Source organism: Microcaecilia unicolor, chromosome 1, assembly GCF_901765095.1.
Source record: "Microcaecilia unicolor chromosome 1, aMicUni1.1, whole genome shotgun sequence".
Taxonomy (NCBI): domain Eukaryota; kingdom Metazoa; phylum Chordata; class Amphibia; order Gymnophiona; family Siphonopidae; genus Microcaecilia; species Microcaecilia unicolor.
This window is the reverse complement of record NC_044031.1, coordinates 568,800,173-568,811,991: the sequence shown is the minus strand read 5'-3', so window position 1 is coordinate 568,811,991 and position 11,819 is coordinate 568,800,173.

The following is an 11,819-nucleotide window of genomic DNA, read 5'->3' as shown; positions in this document are numbered from 1 at the left end:
GTATGACGTATCGAAGATATTTAATCCTCAGACTAGAGATCATGATTTGGCAGTAGAGGTGTGAAGTATAGACAAGATAGAGTAGCAGGAGTTGGAGACAGAATCAGAGAACAAAGAAAATGAAGATATAGGTACATTGGTAGCCTAAATACTAGACAGAGTGAATAACAGAGACTGCAGTAGGGACCTTTGATTTATTGCTGTACAGGTTGACTGTGGTATGATGCTGACTTAGGAATCAAACATTGTTATCAAAGGACACAAGGATTCAAGCATCAGGAGATTTGTGATAAACTTGTTAAGGACTTTGCAGATCACCTTCCGTACTGTGCATGACACGCAATGAATGGCTCTGTCCTGTACCTGTGTTATAAACACAAATTGCCTCCCCATCTAAAAACCCCCTGCCAATGTACTCACAGTGAGCAGAGCCATCTCAATCATTTGAATGGGTTCCTGTGAAGCAGCCTACACTGCCTTGGTACCTATGTCCCTAGTTTTCTTGTGACTACAAATTCCCTCATCTGGAGGATAACACATAAGAATATGCCTTGGACATGATCTTTCTGGACTTTTTGGGCATGGAGTGTGTTGCAGAGTAGTAGGCCAATATCAGACTTGTGAGTTCTTGTACCAAGTAGAGTGCTGCTGAGCCCGGTACTCAGACCAGGTTCTGCTTGGCAGCCGTACAACCCCAGGTTTCACCTGTGCTGACCGCCGTTCCCCAGAGGTTGAGCCCCTAGGTGCGGGTGGCCTGCAGGGCTTATGAGATAGAGCAGGAAGCAGGATGGTGAACATGACAGCAAGACAGGCAGCAGGCGAGAGAGTGATCCAGGTACAGGCAAAGTCAATAGGCAGGCAGCAGGCAAGGGAGTAATCCAGGAATAGGCAATGTTAACAGGCAGGCAGCAGGCAGGGGTGTATGTCAGGTGTTCAGCGCTGCGTGCGTCTGGTTGCGCTATACAAATGCTAATAATAATAATAATCCAGGTATAGGCAATGTCAATAGGCAAACAACAGGCAAGAGAGTAATCCAGGCACAGGTAAAGTCAGCAACGAGGGACAAAGTAGAGAAGAAGCAAACTACTGAGCAAGTAACTCCTACCAAAGTAGAAGCCAAAGCATGGAGTCCAGGAAGAGCTCAGCTGATAAAGTGCTGGCATCTGACATCAGCAGGGACCAGCAGGGAGAAGGAGCACAGCCATAGGACAAGAGCAGGGGAAGGAGGAACCGGAAGACCAATAGGAGAGAAGCAAGGGAAGCCACGCAGAGAGAGAGAGAGAGAGAGAGAGAGAGAGAGAGAGAGAGAGAGAGCAGACGCAGGTGGGTGGAAGCAAAGCAATCAAGGAGCCTGGAAGCCAGGCAGAGAGCAGCCCAGGTGCATGGAAGCAAAGCAATCAAGGAGCCTGCAGCCAGAGAAGAACTACACACACACATGGCTCAGGGCTGTGCCAGTCAAGTGTGCATGTCGACAGGACCCCACGCAGCCTGAGGACACCGCTTGCGTTGAGGTAGGGGACATGACAGCCAAATACATGTAAAGTTTGTGACTGTGCTATGGGAGATCTATCTATAACAGCATCATTCACATGTCCTAAGTATTTTTATTCAGATCATATCAATATTTAAGGATGCAGGTTTTTTTTTTTTTTTGCTGAATGGCTTCAAAACCTTAACAATAATTTCTGTTTTGGCTTTTCCACTATTTACCTCCAGATAGCTACAGAAATAGGGATGTGCGATGAAAACAATTCACTGGAATCTTTATGCATTAAAAAAATAAGCTATAGCAACAGCAAGGCTCAGAGAAGCATATGCTTACGTTTTCGTAAAGCAACACCCAAGACAATAGATATTGTTTTGTAATCGCACAAATTATGCTTTCCGTGCATAGCATTTAATTTAAAAAATCACTACAGATGTAAGCCAAACCAATGCCACATTGTTATTTAATGTAAAGAGAGAAACTAATTTAGTTTTTATCATATGAAAGGGTATTTCAGAATTAGCTAAAAATACGATTTCCTTTATTTGTGCCACTAACCTTTTCTTCCGACCAGAATGCACACTTGTTGTCTAAGTTATATCAAACTGGGTCTATTTTCTTTGAGCCCACACACCATTCATCTTTTTGTGATGACATGAATTATTTAGAAGCATTGACAATGAGATAAGAGGAAAACAGAGACAAGAATATTAGTTTTATCAAAGATTTTCTATATAAATGTCTGAGTGACTCAAAAAATAATAATAATACAGCATTCAAGAAATGAAAAGAGTTCTAGAAAGAAAGCAAGGGAAAAAAGTAGAATGATGAATAATTGGTTCAGTATCACAGTACTACATAGAGGCATATCTATTTATTTAAGGAAACTGGCATTCTTAAGAACTGATTATTACAATCAAGTGTTCTTTTACAGAGCCAGCTCAATGACATAATGGCAGTGCTGCATACTACTCTGAAGATAATCTGCATTTGATTTCCAAGCCCAGCTTCTGCTCCTTGTACTGGCTGGAACTGCAGATGCAACAAGGCAATGTTTACTGTTGTTGGGAAGTATCAGCTACTGCAAAATGGTGGTAGCTGCCGGCCAGATGCAGAATGTGCACATACAGGGCCTTTCCTGAGCACTGTTGCAGTGCTGGCTGGGCTAGAACAAGGGACATTGGCATAATGGTTAACTAAGAATGTGAGAACACTTATGGGTCTTTTATTAAGGTGTGCTAGTGATTTTAGCTCATACTAGAAATCAGTTGGCGCTAAAGGTGAGACACCCATTATATCCCTGTGGGTATCTCAGCGTTTAGCACCAGCTGATTTCTAATGCAAACTAAAAAGACTAACACACTTTACTAAAAGACCCCTTATTTTCAATAAATGCAAAAAAGTACAGAAAATGCACCAAAAGCTATAACCACAAGCGGACTAAGGATAAGATTCACACAAATAAACTAAATTAAGGTCTCCTCCTCCTGCCTTCTGCATTGGCACCCTTGAAAACCATCTCTGGTACAGGTAGATCTCATACGTCTTCTTCTTCTTCTTCTTCAATAAAGACTGAGGCAAAAAAATAATTCAGTCCTCCCTGAGTGCCCTTTTTACTCCTAACTGCCCCACAGATTCCCTTGCAGGTTTTCTGCTTCTGATATACCTGAAACAGTTATTGCTATGAGTTTTTGCCTCTGAGGCAAGTTTTTCTTTGCATTATCTTGTGACTTTCTTATCAGTGCTTTACATCTAACTTGCCAGTGCTTATGTTCCTTCATTCGAATCTTTCTTTCCATATTCTGAAAGATGTTCTTTCGGCTCTAATAGCCTTTTTCTCTTCTCCATTTAACTACGCTGGCTGTTGTTTACTCTTCTTTCCACCTTTATTAATACATGGAATACATCTGGCTTGGGCTTCCAAAATGGTATTTTTATACAACGTCCATGCCTGATTTTAAGTTCTAATCTTTGCAGCTGAGCCTTTCATCTTTTTAAAACCATTTTATCATAGTTACTTTTTTGAAAATTAAATGCTCCTATAGTAGATTTCCTTAGTGACTACACTCCAGTTATTGTCAAATTTGGTCATGTTATGATCACTGTTTCTCAGCGGCCTAACACCTTTACCTCTTGTACTAAGTCCTGCATTCCACTAAGGACTAGATCTAAAAGAGCTACCCCTCTTGTCTGTTCCTAGATCATTTGCTCCAAGAAACAGTCATTTATTATATCTAGGAATTTTACCTCCCTAGTGCTCCCTGATGTGGCATTTAACCAGTCAATACTGGGGTATAGCGAACCGCTATGTAGATGATGATGAAGAAAAAGCCAATTTGCTAAATAAATACTTTTGTTCTGTTTTCACTGAAGAAAATCCTGGAGAAGGACCGCAACGGACTGGCAAAAGTACACCTGAGAATGGAATGGATATAGCACCGTTCACGGAAGAGAGTGTGTATCAACAACTTGGAAAGCTAAAGGTGGACAAAGCCATGGGACCGGACGGGATCCACCCCAGAATATTGAGGGAGCTCAGAGCGGTTCTGGCAGGTCCTCTTAAAGATTTGTTTAATAAATCCTTGGAGACGGGAGAGGTTCCGAGGGATTGGAGAACGGCGGAGGTGGTCCCTCTTCACAAAAGTGGTGATAGGGAAGAAGCTGGAAACTACAGGCCAGTAACCCTCACTTCGGTTATTGGAAAAGTAATGGAAGCGATGCTGAAGGAAAGGATAGTGAATTTCTTGGAAGCCAATAAGTTGCAAGATCCGAGACAACATGGTTTTACCAGTGGGAAATCGGGCTAAACGAATCTCATTGAATTCTTTGATTGGGTAACTGGAGAATTGAATCATCAACGTGCTATAGACGTAATCTACTTAGATTTTAGCAAAGCTTTTGGCACGGTTCCCCACAGGAGGCTCTTAAATAAACTGGATGGGCTGAAGATAGGTCCCGAAGTGGTGAACTGGATTAGGAACTGGTTGACGGACAGACGTCAGAGGGTGGTGGTAAATGGAGTTCGCTCGGAGGATGGAAAGGTTTGTAGTGGAGTGCCTCAGGGATCGGTGCTGGGGCCGATTCTGTTCAATATATTTGTGAGTGACATTGTCGAAGGGTTAGGAGGTAAAGTTTGCCTATTTGCGGATGATACTAAGATTTGCAACAGAGTGGACACCCAGGAGGGAGTGGAAAGCATGAAAAAGGACCTGAGGAAGCTAGAAGAATGGTCTAAGGTTTGGCAATTAAAATTCAATGTGAAAAAATGCAAAGTGATGCATTTAGGGAGTAGAAACCCACGAGAGACTTATGTGTTAGGCGGTGAGAGTCTGATAGGTACTGAGGGGGAGAGGGATCTTGGGGTGATAGTATCTGAGGATCTGAAGGCGACGAAACAGTGTGACAAGGCGGTGGCCGTAGCGAGAAGGTTGCTAGGCTGTATAGAGAGAGGTGTGATCAGCAGAAGAAAGGAAGTGTTGATGCCCCTGTACAAGTCATTGGTGAGGCCCCACCTGGAGTATTGTGATCAGTTTTGGAGACCGTACCTTGCGAAGGATGTTAAAAAAATGGAAGCGGTGCAAAGAAAAGCTACAAGAATGGTATGGGATTTGCGTTCCAAGACGTATGAGGAGAGACTTGCTGACCTGAACATGTATATCCTGGAGGAAAGGAGGAACAGGGGTGATATGATACAGACGTTCAAATACTAGAAAGGTATTAATCCGCAAACAAATCTTTTCCAGAGATGGGAAGGCGGTAGAACAAGAGGACATGAAATGAGATTGAAGGGGGGGCAGACTCAGGAAAGATGTCAGGAAGTATTTTTTCACAGAGAGGGTGGTGGATGCTTGGAATGCCCTCCCACGGGAGGTGGTGGAGATGAAAGGACGACCATCTCTAAGTTCGACCTAAATGTTGAGATTCGGGTGTCCCCGACCGTATTATCGAAACAAAAGATGGCCGCCCACCTTGTTTCGATAATACGGGTTTCCCCACCCCTTCGCGGGTCGTCCTGCGAGGATGCCCTCAGGAAAACGTGGGCGCCCTTCTTAGTGTCCAAGCAATTTTTCATAGCACACACCCCCCTCCGGCCACATAGAGCTCCATTCCCACTACATATGTCTTAACCCCCCAGCCACACAGTTCTCTACTGCCCCCCGCCACAAATTTTTCCAAATTATTTGTAATTGTGATTTTTTTCCAAAGACCTTCCTCAAAAAACTATTTATTTTTTCTGCTTTCCCCACCCACTCATTATTCCAAACAAACATACACAAACACACACCAGAAAAAAAAAGCTATTTTAACTTTAAAAACTTACTTACGAAACAGGAACAGGGGTGATATGATACAGACGTTCAAATACTTGGAAGGTATTAATCCACAAACAAATCTTTTCCAGAGATGGGAAGGCGGTAGAACGAGAGGACATGAAATGAGATTGAAGGGGGCAGACTCAAAAAAGATGTCGGGAAGGATTTTTTCATGGAGAGGGTGGTGGATGCTTGGAATGCCCTCCCGCGGGAGGTGGTGGAGATGAAAACGGTAACGGAATTCAAACATGCGTGGGATGTGCATAAAGGAATCCTGTGCAGTAGGAAGGGATCCTCAGAAGCTTAGCCGAAATTGGATGGCAGAGCAGGTGGGGGAAGAGGGGTTGGTGGTTGGGAGGTGAGGATAGTGGAGGGCAGACTTATACGGTCTGTGCCAGAGCCAGTGAAGGGAGGCAGGTCTTTTTCTGCCGTCATCTACTATGTTACTATGTTACCTTTATTATACTGTTACCAAATTTTAACTCAATTCTCTCTTTAACATACAGTGCAACCCCCCCCCCCCCCCCCCCCCCCAATTTGATCCACCCTATCATTGTGATATAAGCTATACCCTGGTAACACGGTGTTTGATTGATTGTCCTCCTTTCACCAGGTCTTTGAGATCCTACTATATCTACTTCTTCATGTAGTGCTATATATTCTAACACTCCTGTTTTATTTTTTAGGTTTTTAGCATTTGTATTCAGACACTTCAAAGAGTATTCTTTTCCTTGCATTTGCAAGCTGCTTAGAAGGTAACAGGGATAATTTGCAACCTTTGCTCTGTACCCTTAAACACTCCTGGATTTTTTCACCTATGTTGAAACTTCTCTATGGGGATTTCCTAAATGTCCTGGATACCTCACTTTGATCAATGCACTTCTGAGTAACTGTTGGCTTTCCCCCCTGTTTTAATTTAAAAGCTTATCTTATCTTCTTTTTAAATGATAGTGCCAGCAACCTGGCCTCTTTTACAGATGGCAAACCTAGGAGATATCATAAATTCTGGCCTGCATTCTAGGAATGTGCGAAGTTATTCACCCATAGAGATGCTGAAAATATTACTGTGGATTCTACTAACCCGTGGCATTCAGTTACTGCAGGTTAGTAAATCCCTCAGAAATGACCATAATTTTTCCTTTGCAAATGTTGTACTACTTTGGCAGTCTAGTAAATATATCTCTATATGTATACAATGTTGAGATCCATATTAGAAGTTACCATTTAAGAAAAAGACCTTAGAGCAGTGTTTCCCAAACTGTGCACCACATAGAGAATGACACAGGGACCCGCAGTAACCGCGGGGATGGGGACGGGGCAGAGTTTGCTGGGATGGAGCGGGGGACGGGGACAGATCCCATGGGGATGAGGCAGGAATGGGGACAGAGCCCACAGGGACGGGGACAAACCTTGTCCCCGTGTCATTTTCTACTTTGAAGCCTGTTAATAAACTGGACTGTTATTTATGTTTGAGTGATGCAGACAATGATATTTTGATTTTTTTGGAAAAACAAGCAAACATGCTGGTCACAACTAGCAAAATTTGTATGGGGGATCCTGTACATCCTGCTACCAGCACATCTTCTAAGAAGATATCTTCTATTGCAGGAAGGACTGTGGAAGACAGGAGAGCTAGACTGAATCCTGAGATTGTTGATGACTTCTTATTTATCCACAGATTAAAAAAATCATAACAGTGCTTCATAGGGCATATTTCTCCCCTCTAGGGCATACAGAACGGGTTGTATTTTGTACTCTGTACATTTTAACAGGGTGGATTAGGATGCCTTGGGATAGCAGAAATTAGCTATTGCTGGTGATGGAAAGGTAGAGAGTGGCAGTGAGGAAGGTTATTATAGCTGCTTGCTGTTTTCTATTTGTAATTTATACACAACAGTTGCACAGCATATTGTTCCTTTTTATACTTTAATCAAAAGCTTTAAATATAAAATCATAATTGTTCGAGGCTTCTACAGATGAAGATAGAGCCCATGGGGACGGGGTGGGGATGGGGACAGAACCTGCAGGGATGGGGCGGGGATGGAGACAGGGCCTGCGGGGACAGGACAGGGATGGAGACAGAACCTACGGAGATGGGGTGGGGTTGGAGACAGAACCCCTGGGGACAGGGCGGGGATGGGGTAAACTTTGTCCCCATGTCATTCTCTATCACTGCGGCACCCTGGTGCACTGCAGCAAACTCTTAGGAGTGCCGCAGAAAATCCTGACCTCCTTTCCGCGTACCTTTGGCTGGCTGGTTGCATTGGTTCAACAGGCATGTTGGCATGGCAACAGGAGCACGTGGTGGCTGCATCTGCCTCCTGAGCTGAGCTCCCTCCTGCATGTTGTTGCCCAAAGCGAAGCTGTAGAAGCATGAAGGAGGAGTCTGCTGCATGTTGCAACTTCCATCACCAAAGTCTGAGAATGAGACACAGACAGGACTTCTCTGGACCCTGACTGTGCCTGGCCCGCAGCTTTAGCTAGCAAGCCTGCCATGAGTGGGAAAGTGCGGGGTACAAAAATAAATAAATAATTCAGCACTCCTCAGTCATCAGGCAGATTGCAAGGCAGGAAGGGCCACCTGCTGCACTTACGCCTTGGAAATGCTACTTGCAGCAGGGAGCTGAGGAAGGACAGGGGGAGCCTGCCATGAGCCCGTGACTTGCCCAGCGCCTCCGAGGCAGGACTTTGGGACTCCCAGCTGGGCAGCTAGAGCTAGGCTCAGCATTGCAAGTGCAGCTCACTTAGCTCAGCCAGCCATCAGAGGGGATTACACCAAGGTAGGAGAGCCTGCCAGTGACATTCCCAAAAGGCACTCACTGCAGTGCTGAGCAAGCTTGCAGTGTGGAATGAGCTGGGGAGAGGTGCTAAATCCCTCTGCCTCTCTGTGGGCTATTCATTTGGTTTTATAAGTAAGTTTTTAAAGTTAAAATAGCCTTTTTTTCTGGTGTGTGTGTGTGTGTGTATATTTGTTTGGAATAATGAGTGGGTGGGGCAAGCAGAAAAAATAAATAGTTTTTTGAGGAAGGTCTTTGGAAAAAAAATCGCAATTACAAATAATGTGGAAAACTTTGTGGCGGGGGGCAGTAAAGAACTGTGTGGCTGGGGGGTTGAGACATATGTAGTGGGAATGGAGCCCTATGTGGCCAGAGGGGGGGGGGCGTGCTGTGAAAAATTGCTTGGACACTAAGAGGGGCGCCCAAATATTCCTGAGGGCATCCTCGCAGGACGTCCCCGCGAAGGGGCGGGGAAAGCCGTATTATCGAAATAAGATGGGCGGCCATCTTTTGTTTCGATAATACGGTCAGGGACACCCAAATCTCAACATTTAGGTCGACCTTAGAGATGGTTGTCCCTAGAGATGGTTATCCCCGATTTTTGGCAATAATGGAAACTGAGGACGCCCATCTCAGAAATGACCAAATCTAAGCCCGTTGGTTGTGGGAGGAGCCAGAATTCATAGTGCACTGGTCCCCCTGACATGCCAAGACACCAACCGTGCACTCTAGGTGGCACTGCAGTGGACTTCATATAAAGCTCCCAGGTGCATAGCTCCCTTACCTTTTGTGTTGAGCCCCCCAACAACCCCCCATAACCCACTCCCCACAACTGTACAACACTACCATAGCCCTAAGGGGTGAAGGTGGGCACCTACATGTGGGTACAGTGGGTTTCTGGTGGGTTTTGAAGGACTCACAGTTACTACCACAAGTTTAACAGGTGGGGGAGGGGATGGGCCTGGGTCTGCCTGCCTGAAGTGCACTGCAGTACCCACTAAAACTGTTTCAGGGACCTGCATACTGCTGTCATGTAGCTGAGTATGATATTTGAGGCTGGCATAGAGGCTGGAAAAAATATTTTTTTTAAATTATTTTAGGGTGGGAGGGGGTTAGTGACCACTGGGGGAGTAGGAGGAGGTCATCCCCGATTCCCTCCGGTGGTCATCTGGTCATTTAGGGCACATTTTTGTGGCTTGGTCGTAAAAAAAAGGACCAACCAAAGTCGGCCAAGTGTTCGTCAGGGATGCCCTTCTTTTTTCCATTATTGGCCGAGGACGCCCATGTGTTAAACACACCCCAGTCCCGCCTTTGCTACACTTCCGACACGCTCCCTGAATTTTGGTTGTCCCTTCCACGCAAAACAGTTGAGGGCGCCCAAAATCGGCATTCGATTATGCCGATTTGGGCGACCCTGGGAGAAGGACGCCCATCTTCCGATTTGTGTCAAAAGAATGGCGCCCTTCTCTTACGAAAATGAGCTTAAAATGGTGCCATGAACCGAAAAAAGTTTGGGAATCACTGCTTTAGAGTCATTGTGGTCACTAGATTGATCTGGGGATTTCAATGTTCAAAAACAGTCATGTAACCTAAAAAGAATATTATGAATTAGTAAAATAAGAAAAAGGTATAAAACTGAGAATAACATGCAGGCAACTTTCAAGTAATGAGGGTAATTTTAAAGTCACACCTAGACAACCCACTTTTTCTCATGCTTATTTTACACAATTATTATAAAGTCAAGTATGCACCTACTTGACTTTATAAAATACAAATGTACAGTAGGTGTGAAAGAACATGCATACGTATAAATGCTAGCAAATCAGCTTGAGAGCTGATGTAATATCAGACTTGTGAGTTCTTGTACCAGGTAGAGCACTGCTGAGTCCGGTACTCGGACCAAGTTCTGCATGGCGGCCGGACAACCTCGGGTTTCACCTGTGCTGTCCGCCATTCCCCAGAGGTTGAGCCCCTAGCTGCAGGCAGCCTGCAGGACTTACAAGACGAGCTGGAAGCGGGGTGGTGAACGTATCAGCCAGGCAGGCAGCAGGTCAAGAAAGTAATTCAGGTACAGGCAAAGTCAGTAGGCAGGCAGCAGGCAAGAGAGTAATCCAGGCACAAGTAAAGTCAATATGCAGGCAAGAGAGTAATCCAGGTACAGGCAAAGTCAGCAACGAGGGACAAAGTAGAGAAGAAGCAAACTACTGAGCAAGTAACACCTACCAAAGTCAAAGCCAAAGCATGGTGTCCAGGAAGAGCTCAGCTGATAAAGTGCTGGCTTCTGACATCAGCAGGAACCAGCAGGGAAAAGAAGCACAACCATAGGACAAGAGCAGGGGAAGGAGGAACCGGAAGACCAATAGGAGAGAAGCAAGGGAAGCCAGGCAGAGGGAGAGGAGACACAGGTGCATGGAAGCAAAGCAATCAAGGAGCCTGCAACCACACACATGGCTCAGGGCTGTGCCAGTCAAGTGTGTGTGTCGACGGGACCCCGTGTAGCCCGAGGACGCCGCTTGTGTTGAAGTAGGGGACATGACATGTAAATCCTAGTGCATACTTTGTGGGAAATTCTATATATGGCGCCTTAAAAATTGGTTCCGTAAAACCACGCAGTTAGTGTGGTTCTATAAACTAGGCCTAAAGTTTGGCATAATTTATAGAATACGCTCAAGTGCCATTCTTGTGCCTAATATTTAAGTGCACACATTTAGTCCACCTAAAACCAGGTCTAAATACCAGTGCCTAAGTTAGGCGCATATTGGGTGTATTTTATAATAATGCGCATAGTTTTTTGAAATGCCCACCACCCACCTATTCCACACACATGGCCAAACCCCCATTTGACTATGCATATTAGAATTTATGTGCACTGCATTTTAGAATATGCCTAGAAAGTTGTGCACATAAATTATAATTAAAACCAATTAGTGCCGCTAATTGGTTGTTAAGTACCAATTATAGGCACTGATTGGCTTGTTAATTAATTAAGTTATGCACACAATTTGGCCGTGTGGAAAAAAATAGGGGCCCTTTTACTAAGGTGTATCCAAAAGTGACCTGCACTAGTGTATGCGTGTATTTTGGACATATGCTGGTCCATTTCCTGAGTGCGCCTGGAAAAAAGGGATTTTTGTAATGTGCAGGAAAATGGGCGTGCAGTGAAATGAAAACCAGCACACATCCATTTTGACTTAAGACCTTAACGCCATCCATTGACTTAGCGGTAAAGTCTCACACGCTATC